This window comes from Cardiocondyla obscurior, linkage group LG26 (genome assembly GCF_019399895.1).
Source record: "Cardiocondyla obscurior isolate alpha-2009 linkage group LG26, Cobs3.1, whole genome shotgun sequence".
NCBI lineage: Eukaryota > Metazoa > Arthropoda > Insecta > Hymenoptera > Formicidae > Cardiocondyla > Cardiocondyla obscurior.
Window position 1 is genome coordinate 1,147,132 of NC_091889.1, and position 19,336 is coordinate 1,166,467.

Here is a 19,336-nt window from a genome sequence, read left to right on the forward strand (position 1 = left end):
ATGTGGTAAGTCGCGTGTAATATCTAGACGTATCTAGGCATGCATAATAATTTCTATATGTATGTAAATATATCAAAAGTTTTATTATGTGTCGGACTGACTTGGACGCAAGGTTTCGCGGTGGTTATCGCAGGCTGCTCCTCTCAAGAAACGCTTAAATTTATTTTAAATACGCGTGTAATTTGCTTTAATTTTTTTATTCGCCATCTCAGAGATATTATTTCACGTACGAACGACGTAACGCCACCTCGATGATTTTTCCATTTATTTCTCTAATCAATTTTATTTCTCTAAAATTTATTTCAAGTTGCTTAAAAGAACGGATCGTTTACCTGCCGCGAGAACGTGTCTGTAAAATTATTCTTGGCGATATCTGCCAAACCTTACGGCCGAGAGCACAGCACACATTCGTACCTACTCGTCAATACTAAAAAGCGTCGCGACAAGCAAATAAATAAGTTGTTTAATGCAACTAGCACTATGTACACTAACACTTGCATGGTGTATCATCGTCGGCGTGTCGGGCGCGTAAAGAAGAGGTTCCTCGATCGTCGAGGGGTCCGCTTCGCTCGGCCGGACCTTCAGAACCACTCGCCCCGTCGTCGCGCGAATCCTCGAGGATCGACTCGCGAGCGCTTTGAGTTAATTCAGTGCCTGAACTTCGCAGTTTTTATCCCCCGTGATACTCACGAAACTCGTAGTACGAGCGAATAATTGTAAAGCTCTCTCCTCGTAATAGATCCAGACAGATAACCCGACCTAACGTAACGTAGAACACACTCTATTAGATCGCTATACATATGTACCTAAACGTAGGCTATGCGTTTCTGTTTTATAGCTGAGATGTGAGAGAAAAAGAGAGAGAGAGAGAGAGAGAGAGAGAAAAGAGCGTGTTTTATTCTCCGTAATGACACTTTATTTCTATGAGCTGGCCTCTAAAATTAGGGATTTTATTGCAACGGCAACGTCTAGCCTGTTGATGATTATCGTCGAGATTTTTATTAAATAAATCGAGCTAAAGACCAACGCAATAAAATCTCGAAGTAATTAGAAAGATTTCAACTCCTTGCATATTTGAAGGTTTCTTATTAATTAAAAAAATCTACAGGTTAAGAAATAATTAAATAAATAATTTATATTTTAAGACATACTGTCCGTTTTTAATACTTTAATGAAAAAGAAAAATTGTATTTGCTTATTATTTTAAGAAGTTAAATTTATGATATACGTATATTACACTTATTTAACACGAGGTAATCGTTTATGGTACGTTAATTATTTATTTCTTTCGGCTCAATGTTTGAAAGATCGAGTCACAACGTGAAACATCATGTGATAATTATCGGCAAGACGTTGCGTCAGTTGCACTACGCATACACGTTACATTATACATATATACATATCGTATATAAAATTATATTCGTAGCTTCTTCTCTGCTCTTGTAAATATATTATAATTATGCGCGAAAGAGGGAAGAAGAGAGCTTTTTCTTTCGCGCAAGTACGTCGCGTATTGAGTGTCTCGAAACTGTCACTCCTCTCTCCAGTTATAAATTTCTTTTTTTTTTCTTCTAAATTAATTTCTGTTCGTAAATTAATAAAATAATAAAAGTCTGTTAAAACGTTTGGTTAAAATTGTATTTACTCGTTTATTTTATCCACGCGGCTTGTTGCGCAAATTTTTTTCAGTCGCGCCTCTGTTTTCGATCGAAGACGCAATTTATTCAAGTGGCCATTGCTATTCGTTTCGACTTTTTGTAAGTTACCGCGGTCTTCGACAGTGACAATAGTCCCGGGGCACTCGGTGTATCTTGCCTATTTGTATCATATCGTTTGTGAATGTTGTGAACGCGACAGTGTGTGTACATGAGTATAAAATCCTTTCTCTTCTGCGTCGGGACTAAGGGCCAGTGCTGGGCAAAGGTGTTATTGTCCTGACACTCGTAGAAATAGGGCCTGGGGACCTTAAAAGCGAAATAGAAGACTAGTCTCTTGGAACGAGAAAAGTTTTCCTTTGAATAAGGAAGAAACCTTAGGAAGAGGAAAGTAGTAGACAAAACAGCGCGAGCTACTCCTTTAAAAATATGACAAATGCAAAAAAGATATATATATATATATATATAAATATTTCTTTTCTTTAACAAGAGACGTTCTATTGCGAGATTACTTCGTTTAAAATATAATCCATCTCTCGAATGACGAAATCACGAATTTTATTTTGCTTTTGAAGTCCTCAGTTATATAAGCATAATGTAACAAACTTATTGTTATACGTATACGTACACGAATTTCGTTAAGTTTTAATGATTATATGATGTATCATTTGTTATAATTATTAAGCCGAGGTGGAAATGGCGAAAGTTTTCTCCATTGTGTACAAATTCCTAAATCCCCACGCATCGATAATTTGTAGATAAAACTATCGAGACAGTTCGTTGCTTATCCTGCGCTTGGAAAAAACAAAAAAAAAAACAAAAAAAACAAAAAAAAAATATTCTAAATTAACGGAGCGGTCTTGCGGAAAATATACAGGATACCTAGGCCGTTGATCTCCGCGACGAGTGGTACCCAAGGTGCGTCCTGCATACCGAAACCTTGCTCAGCACTATTGGGAACGACGCTTAGAATGAAAACGCGGACGCTAGTTTCCCAACGATATTTTTCTCACCTCAAAACCCCGAGTCCGATTCCCAAGTGTTGCAAGAGGGAGGGACGGCAACGGGAGCAGTCCGTTACGACAGAAGCGTCGCAATACGCGAGCACGCATATCGCAATGAAGAGGGCGAAACGAGGAGGAATAGCCATCGGGATTATATGTATCTAATTATCCGCGCGCGACAATTAAGGAGGCGTCCGCGCGTCCCGAGATTAATCCGTAAGCATAGCGTAACTTAACTGCAATACATCCGCACTTTGCGTGTACACACACGCATATTGCATACATACATACAGTACTCGGACACGTGAAACAGGCCACACGGACCCGGCGTACACGCGTACACGCAAAGACACATATATGTATATTTATTTGATGAGAAAAACCAAATAATTCGAAAATGCGTATGTAATTGAAAAAAAAATCCTATGACACTGTAATGTTGTTGAACCGGTTATTAAAGATGTCATTGTTACCGAAGAATACTACGTGTTGCATTTTGTCACGCCGATTCTCCACGATTTATCGTTTCGCCTGCTGTGCTACTCATTTCATCTCTTAGATTTTAGCAACCGCTATACTTCTTAGGAAGCGTTGATTCGCAAAAACGTGTTTGTACAGCGCGTCGGTGATAGCGAGCGAAGTAAAAATATTTCAATGATCGTACCACGGGTCTTCGTGACACGCGATTAGAGGGAGGAAAGGGGGTGAAAATGTCAACTCTTTGTAATCCGTCTTAGCTCGGTATCGAGACTATAATGGGATCGCTTGTCCTCGCGATACGCTCGAGAGAGAAGCGGCGACGGTCCGGCTCGTATCAATAACGCATACCGCGGGTGTGCTACAAAGGGTTGATAGGTGAGGCGAATCAGGGGGAGAGGGAGAGGGACGAAAGGGCTCAAGTCCTTAGAAGCATTGTCGCGCGGCGCGTGCCGAGCGGGATTCGGGCCTAATGAAAAAGCGAGCGCGGAAAAGCGAGCGAGGAGGAGAGCGAGAGGCATTCATGGGATGTCTGCGGGGCCCTAGTGTCACCGTAACCCCATCAAAGTGTAATAATATTTATATTAGGGTGCAGCAGGGAAAAGGGATGGGCGCAGGCCGCGCGACGAAGGGCTGGGGCGAGCGAGATGCTCTAGGGAGACGGCCCACCCTCTTAACCGCTGTACCGGGTGTCTCCTAGTAACGACTGGCCCGCGGCTCGTTCGTTCCGCAAATATCGATCGTGGCCCCGTTAACGAGCGAGCCACATCGATAACGACGCCGTTCTCCACGCGTCGTATCGATTAATCAAAGCGGGATATACGCGCACGGGGTGCTCACGAATAGCACGGCAGAATCGTCTCTTGCGTCGCGCAACTTGCAGGCTCGATCGCGATTCGAAAGCGCGGAATTTTAATAGAAACGATATAACTTTGTAGATTCACCTTTCATTAACGCAATAAAAAATAAAAATTGACTTGCGTTTTTATACTTATGTCGATTTATCACGCCCGATTACAGGCGTAATAATTTATTTTAAATTTTAGCCTCTCACTTTAAAGCGCTCGATGTACGAAAAACGTACGTTTTCTGGAGGTTGCATAAATTATGTGTAAATATATCCCGGTCGTATGTAATCTTTTATATCTTCTCGTATCTTAACGTGTCCCAGATCGAAAGGTTGTCCTAGATTAAAGTTGACGCGTCGGCGAGCGGTTTTAAGACGCGAATATCGATTCGCTTCTATTCTCGCTGCCTATAGCAGCGTCTTGTATTTTTGGTATATCCGCGGAAAATGGAATTGACGTTATCATCGAACTTCTGGATTTTTTTCTACCAGCAAATATTTCTACTGCGTAAAACTTTTCGTGTTAAAAGTTTGAAAAACTCTTTCGTCCCGAGTACGTCTTCGACAGTTTTAGCGAGTAATGTTGTCCTTACGGAGATTTCAACGAGGCTCTCGAGGACTTTAACGAATCACGACAGTTCAAACAACGAAACACTTTTATTTAAGCATTTATTTTTCAATGTTAAAATATTTATTTAAAAAAAATATCTAAAAAGAATTTATCGATCAACTTTTTTTTTTTTTTATCGCGTAAGAAAATTTCTAGAGTAAATTTTTCTTTTATTTCCAAATATATAATTTTACTTGAGATAAATTATTAATTCGTCAACGAGTCAGTGTCATATATTTATTTAATTTCGAAACAATCAGTGAGGTTTCGTAGATTTGCCGATTATTCGAGTTTTCGCTGGGAATTCCGCCAGGAATATCTCGGGAAACGGTTCCAAAGTAGCAAACGAGCCGATAAATTGGATTTGCAAGACGCTGGACGTTACATCGTGAGGTGCGCGATTCTCGGATAAGACGGTCCATACCGAACTCGATTAGGTTTCTGACGCCGCCTTGATCCTCGCCCCTCGCCTTCTCGTTCAGGTCCTACGACCCTTTGAGATTGGCCAGGCACGATTAATTGACGGTAGTCCCTTCGAGACTTCTCGACGAGATTCGAAACGACAGCTACGAATTCCTGGAGGGTGCGAAGAAAGGCATAAGGGTGTACGCACTCGACGTGGATCCGTGTCGGATGTCAGTGCTTTAAGATTATGTCATTTAGCTTAACTTGTTGATCGCGAGTTCGCGATACCCTGCCCCGGAATGCGTCGCGAAATAGACGAGAGGTCTCGCTGCGTGATTAAGATTATCGCAAATTTTAAACAAAACTAAAATTCATATTAAAAAAAAAAAAAAATACATTTGACATTTTTTTTTAAACCTGGATCCTACGAGTATCGATAAATAATTTCAATTGTTTCCTGCATTTTGTATAATTATGCGGAAAGGCAAAAGCGAAGGTTCCGTGACATAATCGTGTTACACGTTCATCGATTACGATACGGTCGTCATTATGTACCTCCTTAGAGTATAAGCCCATTTATCACGGCGATACGTGCGCCTATCGTTAGTGACCGACTGTTAATGCTTGCTAATTAATGATCCCACGGCGACCGCCGTGGTCGAAATTCAGCACGGTATCTAGAATGAGAAACTTCGCTGCCATTTGTCTTCGGCGCTGCGTATGGGAAATGAAAGCGAACCTACGCGTATATGATGTCATCGTATCGTATTCAGACCACGAAACTACACGTTCGAGATAATAAGAAAGAGAAACGGAAAATTAAAGGCAAAAGAAAAAGAGAATATTATTTTTATGCAAATAATAATAACGACCACTATGTTACTGTCACAAAAAATTTTTAATATAAAAAAAAAAAACTATCCAAAATTAAATTTGCACGTATAAAGTCTTTTTTTAAACCGGGTGACATTTAATATTTCTAAAACGCGACCTATATTTGCTAAATCTAGGAAACGTAACACGTCACTTCGAAAGTGCACGTGCCGGAATCGGAGATTCAATTTGGAACTGCAGAAAGTATTCTCACTTATGAGACTTAAGTATCTTTGTCGATTCGAGCAGCGATCGCCAACCACTCGAAGACAAAAAAAAAAAAAAGGATATAAAAGGACGAGTCACGAGCGACATTCACGGTGGCAAAAGAAACATTGATTGAGCGTAGAGGGTGCCACGCTGGCGTCGAGAACCGATGAGGCAAATAATCGGATTTAGGGATTATCAGCTTCTCCTCGACGCGGAACTACGACCGTCATCGTCGGTGCTATCATCGATTTCAAAAGTCATTAGCGAGACAAACGAGATACCCGGTGTCATAATCGACGACATTGAAAGCCACAATGTATCACGAATTTATTTGAATAACTATCGTCGTGTTCAAGGATTGCATCGCGGCCTACGGTATTATGTTGTCGAACGCGCTTTTACGCGCATTTTGCACCGGATCCTTTTATCGCGGCAATAAATTTCCTTCGACGTGCCACGTGCGCATCCTACGAGAATCCCTGGAAAATCCCATCGAACGCACGTCGAATCTGCGGTTCCTCGTCGGAAGAGGAAAAAAAAGGGGGGGAAATTCAGCGAGGGATGAGATGCGGCCGATAATAACGCTAGTTTATCGCATGATTTATCAAGCGCGATTGTATCGGTCGGCGACGTTCTGTAAAACATCGGGGGTGGAAAGGGGGATCGAGGGAGCGCCGCCGTGACAAATTGTCGGTCCACAAGAAGGGTGAGAGAAAGAGACACGTCGGTCGACGCCTACATCTGTTTCCGCGCTAATACCTTGTATAACTCTTACGAGGCCGACGACTTGGGGAGATAGGGTGCCGCTGCGAGCCGGGGGAGCGCAGTCCGGAAGCGGGAAGGAGAATAATGCGAAAGAAAGCGAGAAGACGAACACGAGCCGCGTATCGTTCGCGCCTGAAGATAGATCGCGATCGACCCTGTCCCCGCGAATTTTCGCGACCGACGGAGACATAAATAATGCATCCCGCTTCCATTGACGCCGGTTGTTCGCGAATGTGGCACGTCGATTTTTTTTTTCACCCACCCAAACGAACATCCATCATTGTGAGATTCACGTGGAAATGACCGATCTGTGTCACGCGCGGATTTCCATTTTTTTTCTCTCGACGCGACAGAGAAGCGAGTCTTCGAAGCAGCATTCGTGACATGTCGATCTAAAGTTCGCAAAAATTCGAGCGTAGGGATAAACGACGAGAGAGCGAAGGAGATGCTGGACCCCTTGTGGGTCCGCTCGTATTTCGGACGCAGTCTGTCCAAGTATCCCCCACGGTGTACCGCGATTCGCGTGCTCTATCTACCGTCGGTCGCCCCGAGGCCGACCGACCCTCTACAGACGGGCCGAGAAAGACGGGGCGAGGGGCCGCGTAACAAACGCGGATCGTGTAAAGGGTCGAGGAGATAAAATGAGATCGTGTCTCGAGGCTGGGCGGTGGCAGGGGAGCGGCTGCAAGACAGAGGAGAAAAGAAATTGGTACATCGTCCGAGAAGAATGAGCCGGCCAACCGCCCCCGCTTGTCGTTTCCGATGCGAATATCTTGCCGGTGGGTATATACGGCAACGAAGAGGACATTGTCTTTGCCGCAAGGAAACGATCAAATCGCCCGATTGTCCTCCGACCGACCCTCCAGCGCCGAAAATCTTCTTTATCGAAAGATGTATTTTACAAAAATTTTATCAAGAGAACGGATCGATATTTTTTTTATACGGAGAGTAAATCCGAAAGACCGTCTGTTCGAACGTTGTATTATTTTTATTATTTATCGCAGCACATTAATATCAAATTTAACCGCAAAAAAAAAAAAAAAAGTATATATATTAATATACTCTATATAATGACTTTTTTCGAGCAAATAAACCGATTTAACCGATTACTTTGTGTCGTGCGACCTGCTGGTATTGCGTCACTTTAGGACGTACCACAGCGTACTTCTCAGCATCCATTCCAGTAAGCTAAAGCCGCTTCGTTTACGACCGAATGAGATAGCGCACGACTTCATGCATAAGTCGTAATAGCGTATTAAAGTCTCTCTCGAGGCACCGTCGCGTCCGACGATGCGTATTTCTCGACCACGCGCGACACGGTTGAGTGACTAACAATGTGCAAGCCATGCATTCGTTCCATCCAGTCGTAACGCATTGTACAAGCGTCAGGTAGCATGACACTGAGAATAATATACTTTTAGCTACATATTGTGTAACTAATTTCGACTTCAGAACTGTCGTTTCGAAGAAATTTCAGACTCTATTATAATCCCGCGGTTGAGACAAAGTTTTTCTTCGATAACGGTTCACTCAACAAAAAAAAAAAAAAGAGAAAGAGAACAAAAGAATCTTTTCAAATAAACAAGCAATTATTTTTTTAAATAAAATTAAGTATTTTATTACAACCGTAGATTTACCTGTCTCATCTTCTCTCAAGAAACGTAATTTGGATTTTACTTTGTTTCTAATACAAATTATAATATTTATTAATAATCCACGTGATTAAAAAAAAAACGTATGTCCAGTACCTCACGATAAACGGACGTTGCTATCTCTCGTAGATGATAATTCGGTCGAATTACGTGAATTGCTCGTTAAACGAAGGGCAGAAATAACCAGGAAGTACGCTCGCGGCGCGAATTGTCCGGGAAGCGCCAAACGACCGCACTTCCGGTTCGTGCGGCGAAGTGTTTCCTGCCGCCCTCCGCGCGAGAGGCGGCACAATCCCTTCGTACGGTCGAGGGGAGGGTAAAGGGCAACAATGCCGCGAGCAACCACTCGAACCGCTCGGCCTTTGTCTGAAAGTCTCACTCGGGCTCTACTATTCGCTTCACCCTCTAACCTTCCACCCGTTCTTTTACGCCCCCGCACGTTCCCATTCCACCCTCTCGGCTCTCCCCTTTCACCCCGTTTGCCTCCTTTAACGGTGGGACACGTGTGATTGCTGTTCCTTTGAATTTTAAGAAAAAGGCTCCCGAGGGAGCGTCTTTGTCTCATACCGCTTTGGCGTTTCGATAAAAAGAAAAAAAAAAAATAAGGGGGAAAAGAAACGAGAAAAGGCAGGCACTTTCTTCTTGATTATTAAGCAATGGTATTTTAAAAAAGGTAACAGAGCCACGGCTATTTATGCGATCAAAAGGGGCCTTGGTATTGCGCGCACGTAATTTTGCATACATTTTTATCTACAATCTAAATACACATTTTGCATTTCTGATGAATATTGCATATTTGATAGCAATTATCGGCAAGTCGCGAATTTCTAGCCGGCCGTAGTTTCGCAACGCGCGCTAATTTCCGTCTCGAGCTGCCACTGGTCTTGAAAGCAACGACGACGCAACGAAGATCTCTCGCTGTCGTGCGCAATCGGCATTAAGAGTTACGAAACGGATTCTAGAGTCGATTCGAGTGACGAAAGAGGCAATATCACGAATCGGTAAGCAACTAAGAAATTATTCGCGAGCATCCGTGTATAAAATCGCTTAAGAAAGAATATTAATTGACTTTTACATTAATAATATGCCAGTTAATGGAAAAACAATTCACTTTGTTGCGTCAATTATTAAAACTTTTAATATTTGTGAAAGATAAAAAAATGATAATTTTTTATTTTTGAGAGCGAGGTTTGACAGCGATATGTGAATGGCGCACTGCGCCATATCCCTCCCGAACTTCGGATCCTTCGGAAATTAATGATTCGCCCAAAAGCACGTCCTCCGAGCATCTGATATCGCGCCATGACTTTTTGTCGTACGGTCGTGCCATCAAGAACGCTCGTAAAAGCGCCCACCCCGCCTTATGAATAAAGTAAAGCGTCGCGGCACGTTATTCGACGCACGATTATTCCCTACAACGACGACGACGACGTCAACGATGAGATCCTTTCCGCCCTCGCCTTGCGCGGGTTTTCTGTTCGCACGCGAGCTGGTACCATTGCCGGAGCACCATGTTGCGTTATGGGTATCAGCCTGCCCATAAAATGGCATTAGCGCTACCCCCATATGCCGAGCGACCGGCTGGGTTTATTCGAGCGATGGGAAAAGGGCGATCCTCGTCGTCGAGGAAAACTACTTCGACGATCATCTGTTAATTCTTGGTTTAAAAAAATTATATATAAATTTTGTATTCGCTGAGCAAAGCTAATAAAATAGAAAAACACGATCGTGACTGTCTCGTTAATTTAATTAACCTCAGCAAATAAGAATCTGTTGATGTAATTCATCAATGAATGAGAAAATACTTCGCTGCGTTTCTTAACAATTTTTTCCTGCCGCGATTGTATCGTCGGAAGATTAATTTTGAAAAAAATGTTTGAATGTCTTTACGATCTTCGAATGGCGTCGGTCGAGCACGCATATACTCGCGGTAAAAGGCTCTTTATCAAGGAAAAGGAAGGAAAAAAAAAAAAAACCCACAAACGTGATCGCGGCGAATAAAGGGCGTATGGGGCGCCGTTCCCTTCCGCCTTCTTCTTGCCTAGGGCACCCCTTAAGCCCGGTCCACCCCACGAGGTAATAGCGGGCCGGCAGGGTAGCCGCAGTAACGACACGTCGTCAGTTAATCAAGCCATTTCGTTCCTGCGGGATTGGAATGAGGACTCGGCCGGAACGACCATCGATTTTCCTTCGGTCGCAGTTGTACAACTTTCTTAACTTCCGAGAGAATACTACAGAGAAAGTTAGAATCCGGCATCTTCATTCGCTTCGGGACAATTTACGCGCTCTGCCGCTGTCAGGTGAAAAAGGAGGGAAATGGAAACGACAATTAGGTCGGGAAGTACAACTCTCACAGTCGACACCTAAGTTCAGCCGAACTTTAAACATGATTTATTATTATTTTATTCCTTCGTCGTTTTTTTATTTTTTTTTTTTTATTTTCTAGAGTTGTACGTTTCAGAAAACATGAACTTAAATATATTTTCAATTGCGAATGCCGATTTAAATATTTCACGCCCGTTCGACGAAATTTTTACAGAGGCAAGCGTAATATTTATTGTCGCCTCGCGAATATCAATAAAGCCGTACGGTACGGTAATCTCGTTGTGCTTTTACGGCAAGACGAGTTTTAATCTACTTACAAGTTGTAGCTCGTCGCGAAATGAGATCAGAAACTCGAGCGTTTCAATAAAACGTTCTTGCAACTCTCCTTATGGTTGGATCCTTTTAGAATTCTAAGTTGAATATGACCGAGCTCAAAATTCGGCGTAAAAAAAAATTGCGTGTTACGGATATAGAAAAATCTCGAGTTACAAAGAAATATTTGGATTCTGTACGACTTATCTATAAAATCGCAGTTATACTAGTCAAAGAAAAAAAAAAAAAAAAATTAAATGTATAGTACGTTAAACGCGCGTATTAACGAGAAAAACCGAAGGTATATTTTATTTCGTCAGGACTATTCGGTCAACCAAAACCTTTAAAAAGATCAAGTGCTCTCGTAGCGCTTCTAGAAAGACTAGGATCTACTCTGCTGGTCACAGAGATGGTACGCGAGGCGTATCTCGGTCGAGCACCGAGTCCATTGTCATTGAGATTCCCGGGTTGTTCCCGAGTGAGAGGAGGATGAGAAAAGGGCGCGTACCACGCGCAATTTCCGCCTATCCAGGGTCCAACGATCGGGAGAGGGGAGGGAAGGGGGACGAAGGGGGACACGAGCTCCAATCCCTCATAATCCCGCGACTGAAAGCCTCGTTTAATATTTATGATTTATTTCGGTTTAATTCGACGTGCAAACGAGAGGCGTATTTGTATGCAACGACTGGCTGTCCCGTTCGCTTCGCGACGTCTTAATCCCTCGAGACCTCGAATGCCAGCTCGAAGCTCCAGAGCTTTATTCCAACTCGACAGCAAGGAGACGTTTCCCTCTATTTTTTATCTAAACGCGTCACGATTTCGTATCACATTTGTATTTTTTTTTTTTTTTGTAGCAATTTCTGAAGATTTTTATTATTCGCGGTGCGTCGATTGTCTCGGCGGAAAGATTAGCAACGATTGACTCCCGCTAAAACGGACGTATACAAATTTCAAGAACGCGCGGGCGACGAGCTTGCAAGCGCGGCGTCATTGTCCCGGCAACAATACGCGATAGAAATGCCTTCACCCTCGCATCCGGCAACTTCCGCGGGGTCTAGGGGAGAGAATTACCCTCTGCATTAACTCGCGTAATTGAGATTTATTAATCCGGCGGCCGGTTAGTGGCCGCGCACCAACCGTATCTTATTCGCCTTCGAAGCCGAGGTTGGGCCGTAACTTTATTATTATTGTGGAGAGTGAAATATGTGCGCCCACCCGTCGTAGAAATTTTTTTTTTTTTTTGGATAGTTTTTTTAAAAGGCAGAAAGACATTTATCATCCCAAACGAACGAATGACGAGTTCGCGGCATTCTTATTTTAACGTTCAGATATTTTTACTGCTTTTGCTCGTAAGTAAAAAGTGAAAATTGTTAAGTTTAAATTTTCTCGTGAATGAGATTTCAGCCGCTCACAAATTTGCGACGTAACGCGAGCGGCAGGAGCATACGTGTTTGTGGAATAACGCGGTTTACCAGAGGGTTAAGCCCGCGGGGAAGTTTCATATTGCTAGATTAAGCGTTCGACTTTCACCTTAGTTCCTATTTTACTCTCCCTCCGTCTCTCTCAGCTTCATCTTCTCTCCTCGTGTCTTAAGCCGAACCGGCCCTAAGTTGTAGGCGAGACTTTCATTAAACGGCTCGATGACAGATCGCTTGTCTCCGTTTGTATTAAGGGCGGCGATGAAACCGGATTTAGGCGGTATTACGATTTCGAGACGCAACTATGTCCTTAATTTAACACTTCCCGGCTACGTGACCGCGTTTCATTAACACCGCGGCGATAATAAATAATTAGGACCGGCCTGAAAAGCATATACCGTTCAATGTTGAAAATCAATATCTTTTCGAGGTTTTAATACTCAAAGTAAGTAGTTTCCAGTACTAGTTTATTTTATTTTATCGTGCTAGTTTGACAAGTTCTATAAATCCAGCCGGGAAACCAGACGGCACGATGCACATCGAGATGAGAAATGTTCATCGATATATAATGCAATTGTTTTTTTGTTTTTTACAGAGGGATGGCGAGACTCTGTGTTGGGGGCCCCGCGTCGTTTATTGGTGACTCTCGGCAGTCTCTCCAGGGACAGCTCGCCATGTCCTGCCGCGGTAAGTCGCCGCTTTGTTCGTCCTTTATCAACAAAGCCTCCGCGATCAAGCAACGATCTTTATTTGCCGCGACAAAGCCGAGCAGGGACTCGCCGTGATCGAGAACTCGAAAGAAAGTTAGCTTTCTCGTCGCTACATTGCAAATACACAATGTGGCGCAATACCGTACCTACTATTTTTATAAGAAGAAACGGAATTGCGATGCAAATGTATTTAAGATTTGACTAAATTGTGAATAAATCTTCTTTCGTTTAAACGTTCTTTTTTTTTATATAGATTTATTTTCAGATTAAAAAAAAATAAATTTTGATTTCGAGTGCGAGCCCGATGGAGACTCGTGTTTCGTTTCCAGGAGCTTCGATCACGTTCGCGACCGCTTCACCTGATCTCGACGCTCTGTATGCGTTCGAGCGCGATGATCCACGTGCAATAAATTTTCCCTTTCGACCCCCTTCCGAGCCCGCGTCTGTCGCGCCTGGTAACGAGATCGTATCTGACGCGCCGTGTCATTTACATACTCTTCGCCCCGGGGCGACTTGCGACGAGGGGTTGCGCCTCGCGTTTCGGCCTTGGTTTGATTTACATTTCCAACGTGGCCGAGGATCAGCCGTGCCTCCGAGGTGACGGATGCGGGGATTGGCGCGAATACCACAGAAGAGAAAAAAAAAAAAAAAAAAAAAAAAAGACGGCCGCGAAAGTCTCACCTGCTTACCGCGGAGTGGGAATAGATGTAAATTAACTTGTGAAATATATCACTTTCGCTCGACGCCGCGAATTGCCACGTTTTTGGCACCTTCGACGCTCACGCCTGGTCGTGTGTACTTTGAAATTATTTATTACTCGTGAAACTTGTTAATGCGTATGCAAATGGCAAAGAACCTATCTATGTATTAATTAGAATCAAGACAAGTTCTGAACGCGTGTGTGGAAATTCTAAGAGAACGTAGCGAATTAGGAAAATCGTCCGCAAGTCAGACAAGTTCGTCGTCAAACCACCCTCTCGAGGAAACTTCCACCGCGCGTGGCTTCCCTCGGAGAAAAACTTCGTTCGAAAACTCCCACGCATGAATGCATAAAAAGGATGCGCGTGTTTGTTGTACGTTCTCGATATTGATTATCCCACGAGAAGATAATCTTACACCGGATAGAGTTATAATACGTAAACCCGTGCGTGAATAATTTTAAAAACAATCGCGAAAGCTTCGAAAAGTTTTTTGACGTCCGTCGAACGGATAATAAAATATTCGATTAATTCTCCGCAGAATTTTTGATTTTAGCGTCTCGGTAATTTCACGCCGAACGTCTTAATCTGTCGTCACATTTTAATAAATAATCGCGCGTCGCAGGTGCCGTCGAAAGAAATTGTGGTGAACCCGGCTGTCAACTACGGATCGTTCAATAAGGTGGAGTATCTCTCGCAAATTGTCGCTTAAAAGCAAGCAGGGTCCCGCCACTTTGATATTAAACGTGCATCTCACATATTACGCGAGCACCTTATCGCGCCCGCGAGGCCGCGTACGTGTTTTTCCACAGCTGTCGTTTCTATCACGCTATTGTCAAGCGAAGTGGTATGCATTGTTTGTCTAAAACAATTGCACAAAAAAAAAAGAAAAAAAAACACGCCTGTTACAAGCGACGAGTGTTTGATTCAATTATCGACGTTGCCATCGAGAATAAACGTGCAATACACCGATTCGCACAGCATTTTTACGCACGTTGCAAGGCTAGCGATATAAACGAATTGTAAAAGCATCTTCGTACACGTAAGAGTACTCGACGGCTTATTGGCACTACGCAAATCGCATAATATATGTATAAGTCGTACTCGCACGTGCTCGTTTAATAATTTAATACTTTTTAAGAGAGAAAAAAAAACTCTTCGAGAAGGAAGAAATAAAAATATTAGTTTTAAATTCGTTAAAAAATTTTAAATAAATACGTACTGCTGTTTCTCGAAAAAAAGAAAAAGAAAACTCTAAAGTTTTTATAACAGTTGCAAAGCAATTACGCTTGAACATTTACGTATACGAATTCGCGAAATTAAATTAGTGCATTGATCGTGCGCTCGGAGAGGAGTGCTAAGCGAAATTCCAGACGCCCATAAGAAAATTACTTTCGCGAGGGGAGTAAGAGAAGAAATGGGAGAAAGGTGGAACTGAACTCGCGGGAGGATGGAAGTGTATTCGCGGCTCGCCATTGCCGATATTGGTTTTATATTAGATTTTCGCTCCTCTTCGCGTTCGCGGCAACGCCCTTGATTTCGGCGGCCGTAAAAAAAAAAAATAAATTAACAAATAAATACAAATAAATGCGTCCGCCGATCTTAAGTTGGCCGATTGCTCTTTCCGAAAGTACAAAAGGACGCGCGTAGGGGTGAAAGGGTAGAGGAGCAAACGCGTAGCCAACTGGGGGGTCCTCGGTATCGATCGGCAGCAGCCCAGGTGTTACCACGCCCAGATATCAATTAATTCCCTTACGTGAAACGCGAGAGCGGATCATGCCGGTTGATGATTGATCGCGCTGATTGATGAGCCGATTGATTGCTCGTTGACAGCCGGAAAGCTCAGAACGTCGAGTCATTCATTAATGAATTAACCAATGAACTTTACGATAGCTGATATAATCCAATAAAAGACTCTTTTTGATTTAAAAAAAAAAAAAAAAAAATTCCGAGTGGAAATTAATTCTCACCGTTACCTACCTAATAATTAGCTGCCAATTTGTCATTTATCTCGTGGCTGTCTAGCAAAACTGTTCAGCACCGAGTCAGAAATATGACACTCAAAACGTACTAAGTATCAGATGATTATTACTATCTGATAACGAGCTAGAAAAGCTAGATATCTAAACGTTTTTCGCCGCGTGCTAAGTCTGCTGCGCGTCCTGACCTATCCCGGGTCCAACGACCGCCGCGGTAGGGTGAGTACGTGCGTGTGTCAACATCTGGCCGGCACCTTGCGCTCGAAATTCGCAAGGTGGAGGACGCGCGGGCAGCGGACAGCAAGAACCGGTTTGTCCGGCGAATTCGACAGACGACCGTCGCGGAAGTGTTAGTACGTGCGTGTGTTTTCATCGGCCGGCGGTCCTCGCGTTTTCCAAGTAAACATCGTGGAGGACGCGCGGGCGGCGGACGGCGAGAACCGGTTTGACCGATAAATTCGGCAGTCGAGCAAGCTTTGCGTAAGGTCCAGACCACAACAGTAAACAAGTACGCGGCGAAAAAAACGTCTAGACATCTATTTAGAAACACGGTCCGCGCTGGACAGACGACCGATACTGAACGGATCTTGTTTTCTTTTTTCTTTAAATGACAACTTTTTAATTTACCATTGAAAACGGATAGCATCCGCTTTTTCTTATCGTTTTATTTCCACAGCGGTAAAAGTGTTCTCGAAATACTATCAGTTTAAAGTATATCATTGATATTCGATTGCTCTCGTAGCGTGTTTAAATCTGAGAGGCGTTCGTTTGTAAATCGTTGATTCAAGATCTCGTCAAGCACGGGGTTCGGGACATGCGATTCGTGATCACGACACGCGTCGGTAAGTGCGGCTTAATGTTGGCGAGCCGCAAGTCCACTTATTCTACCTGAATACTCGCGAGATGCCCCCTGTCCGATCCCCTGTATTGCATTAAATACACCCGAGCGATCAGCCCTACCTCCAAGTAGGGATAGAAAATTTGCGAAGCTCTTCGTTGCTGACGAGCTAAACGTGCAGCTAAGTACACGCAATATTCGCGACATCGTCATCATTCGAAATTAAAAAAATATTTTTTTTTACGTTAAATTAATTCAATCCTTAAATATTAAATTTTAATTTAATATCTGCAGTTGTATTATCACGATATGTATATCTAGTTGTAATTATTATTATATTTTTATTTTATTGAAACATATTGGAAGAATCTGAGATACAAAAATCTCGATGCCCGTTAAATTCAAGCTCCCCAACCTGCCGAAAGTTGCACTTCTTAAGAGTGCACCGTCACGAGATGATCGTAAATAATGCGTTATCGCGAGATCCGATAGCGGCTAATTTATTTACGAATTGCCGGGGGTGGTGCATGTGCGTGAGTCACGTGCCATCTGTCATCCGGTACCCGTTCTATTATGACACGCGGAGTACCCTGGGCCCTATTGTCCGGGATGACCGAGTTTTCCCGAGACCCTCACGCTCGCGTGCTTCGACAAACGCGACGAATAGATATCGATGGAATTACATTGACGACAGCTAAGATAATCAGCGAAATCGCTCTCGCTTTCACGAAAAAAAAAAAAAAATTAATAATTTATTAAGTCAAAACAATTATTTTAATTGATCAATTCTTTCATATCGATATTCCGCCTTTGAATATTGTTCTAAAATTCGAACTACGCAAGCTGCAGAATTTCCGCCGCTTTTAATCATCTCGCGTTTCTACTACGGGCGAAGTTAATACGAGCTAATCACATTAAAAGCAACCCGACACGAGTGGTAAATGTCGCATAAATTCCAATGTGGGAAACGCAAAACGCTCTCGGAAATCAAAGAGCACGCCGAGGCTTGTGACGCCTTGATGGGCCCGAGACCTCGCGATAAGCGCCGGTGTCTACGACTATTACGAGATGTCTCGGGATGTACGTCCGGCACGAGCGTCGATCCATTTTCGCTAATAAGCGCGATCGAGGGAGGAGAAACGCGCGGGAGAACGGGGCTCGTTCAACTTCAAAGCGCGGCGTAGTGTCGCTAACTAAACTCCGAGAGAGCGAGTTTGCCGTTTCCAATCCGAGTCCATTTCGTGATTAAGCGCAAACTTCTGAAGCCACCCCCGCAGAGGACATGCGTAAATACGCGCAACACGCGTACACAAGCCCCGGCGGCCCGGTGTTCACCAAGGCGCGGCTTTGCAAACTCCCGGAATCGCAAAGTTCGATGAATAAAAGCCGGACGGATAGCCAGGCTATCAATTCTGATTTTATTCAGTGAGTTTGTATGCGAGAGGAAAGCTTCACGTTAAAAAAAAAAAAAAAAAAAAACCGTAACGCGCCAACAATGCTTTTCATTATAAAACTTTTGTTTCATGCTTCTCTTAATTTTGCTCAAGTACAATATGTACATGCATATATTTTTATATTTTTTTTTTATCGACACTAAAGGGCTAAGCGGGTCACGCTCGAGCGTTTTAAGACGTTTAAAGTTGCACGAACGAAAACAAATTATTGACGAGGCCGACGGTGAGGAAGGGTCTTCCTGGCGGACTCATCGATATCGGGTTGCTAATGGTGTAAGCCAAACCGGCTGCCATAAAAACGCGCGTTGGGATAATTGAAGGGTGGGCCCTAACGTTATCTAGCAACTTTCTCCTTTTCGGTTTCGGCCGACCATCCCTATCGTTCCCACCATTTCTGTACCACTAAATTATTTCCCGACGGAACTAAACCGGCACGCGGAAATTTATGCTTCCGGTCGATGCGCTCTCGAGCGTCGTCCTCATTATCAGCGCGATCGCTAGGCAAATGTACCGCTCGCATCCGAGAAGAGAATGTTGCGAATGAATAATTTTCCATAAAGCAAAGGAAACGGATTTTTCAGAGAACAATGAAAACGTTGCAGATCCGCGAACGTGCGTTTTACAACTTTTTTTATATTTAAAAGTTAACAAAATCGTTTAACGATGCGTAAAAAAAAAAAAAATGCGCGTGTTAATTTATTTTTCCTTTTTCACTCAAGGTTTACGTTTTCCGCGGTTTTATCAATCGACATCGTCGAATCGGTCGACGCAAATCGGGAAGACAAATTCATTGGGGGCGCATTCTTCCATGGGGGTCAAGTTCTTGGTCGCTTCATTAGAAACGCGAGCATAATCCCCACCCGCTCCGCTCTCCAATTACTGTTCGCTCGTTCCCGGTTTAGGCAAAGTTCAGCCTCGAGGCAATAGCGTAGAAACATTACGGGGAAAGATTTATTAAGCTCCGATAGCTCGTTGAAAAATTATTCGCGACGAATGAGCATTAAGATAAATAACTGTAATTCACTGCGAAATGTGAAAAGATAATTTAATTTTGCAAAAAGCTCTCGACAATAACAAGCCTTTAACAGATTTTAAAGTAAATTA

General features: G+C 43.2%; 1 long non-coding RNA gene across 1 annotated transcript in view; it reads right to left on the minus strand.

Moving 5' to 3' along the window:
• Positions 1–19,336, minus strand: part of LOC139112003 (uncharacterized) — a 60,211-nt gene that overhangs the window by 19,628 nt on the left and 21,247 nt on the right. The gene's annotated exons all lie outside the window — the stretch shown is intronic.